Source organism: Triticum aestivum, chromosome 5A (genome assembly GCF_018294505.1).
Source record: "Triticum aestivum cultivar Chinese Spring chromosome 5A, IWGSC CS RefSeq v2.1, whole genome shotgun sequence".
Lineage (NCBI taxonomy): Eukaryota > Viridiplantae > Streptophyta > Magnoliopsida > Poales > Poaceae > Triticum > Triticum aestivum.
Window position 1 is genome coordinate 357,017,596 of NC_057806.1, and position 1,893 is coordinate 357,019,488.

Consider the following 1,893-nt stretch of genomic DNA (forward strand, 5'->3'; position numbering starts at 1 on the left):
CAGCTAAGCCCCTGAGTGGGAGGGTTGCTCACCACTCGGTAGGATTTTTTAAACTTAGGTGAGTACTGGACTTCAGCTAAGCCCCCGAGTGGGAGGGTTGCTCACCACTCAGTAGGATTTTTTAAACTTAGGCGAGTACTGGACTGTAGCTAAGCCCATGAGTGGGAGGGTTGCTCACCACTCGGTAGGATTTTTTAAACTTAGGCGAGTACTGGAATGCAGCTAAGCCCCCGAGTGGGAGGGTTGCTCACCACTCGGTAGGATTTTTTAAACTTAGGAGAGTACAAGACTGCAGCTAAGCCCCCGAGTGGGAGGGTTGCTCACCACTCGGTAGGATTTTTTAAACTTAGGCGAATCAGGTTCGCAGCTAAACCCTTGAATGGGAGGCATGCTCTCCACTCGATGGGATTTTAATTTTTGGAACTTAGGCGAATCGGATTCGCGACTAAGCCACCCACTGGGGGATTTTGGACACATGCATAAGAAATAACAATCATTTAGGAGAATGCAAAACCTTGTCTTTGATAAAGAAACTGAAAGGTACTTCTTATTACATCTCGACAGTCCGAATGATTAAGTGTTAAAGTGGCGGAGAAGCTCCGCACTCCAGGCGCGTGGCTCGTCTTTCTTGTGTTCTACATCGTAAAGGTGATATGCACTGTTGTGGAGCACTTTGGTAATGATGAAGGGGCCTTCCCAGGCAGGGGCGAGCTTGTGTGGACATTGCTGGTCCACTCGGAGAACTAGGTCTCCTTCCTGAAATGCTCGACCCCTAACGTTTCTGGCGTGAAAACGCCGCAGATCTTGTTGATAGATGGTCGACCGGATCAACGCCATCTCTCTTTCCTCTTCCAGAAGGTCAACAACATCTTCACGGGCTTGTTCTGCTTCGGCTTCTGAGAAGAGTTCCACTCGCGGGGCATTATGAAGCAAATCAGTTGGTAGCACGGCCTCGGCTCCAGAAACCAGGAAGAAGGGAGTCCGGCCAGTCGACCGATTTGGCGTTGTCCTCAGGCCCCACAGTACTGATGGTAACTCATCTACCCAGGCGCCGGCCGCATGCTTGAGATCTCACATTAACCCGGGCTTTAACCCTTGGAGGATCAAACCATTTGCTCTTTCTGCTTGTCCGTTCGACTGCGGGTAAGCGACTAAAGCATAATCGACCCGAGTGCCTTGGGAAGCACAGAAAGCTCTGAATTCATCTGAATCAAAGTTTGAACCATTGTCTATGATGATGCTGTGCGGGACTCCAAACCTGAATGTTAGCCCACTGACGAAGCTGACGGTAGTGCTAAAATCGAGGCTTTTGATGGGCTTGGCTTCAATCCATTTAGTGAACTTGTCGACTGCAACAAGTAGGTGAGTGAAACCACTTCTGCCAGTCCTCAAGGGTCCAACCATATCCAACCCCCAAAAGGCAAATGGCCAGACGAGTGGAATGGTCTTCAGGGCTGAGGCGGGCTTGGGAGACATGTTGGAGTAGAACTGGCAACCTTCACACTTGTCGACTATTTCCTTTGCCATTTCATTTGCTCGCGGCCAGTAAAAACCTGCTCGATATGCTTTGGCCACTATTGTCCGTGAGGATGCATGGTGACCATAGGTCCCCGAGTGGATATCATTGAGAATCATTCGACCTTCTTCTAGGGTAATGCATCGCTGAGCAACTCCAGTCACACTTTCTCTGTACAGTCGACCACTTATCACAGTGAAGGCTTTGGATCGACAGGCGATCTGTCGTGCTTCATCTTCGTCTTCTGTCAGCTCTTTCCTGAGAATATATGCGATATGCAGTATAGTCCAATCAGGAATGATGACCAAAACTTCCATGACTAGGTCGACCACTGCTGGGACTTCAACTTCAGTCGGATCCGTGGAACTCTTAGGTTG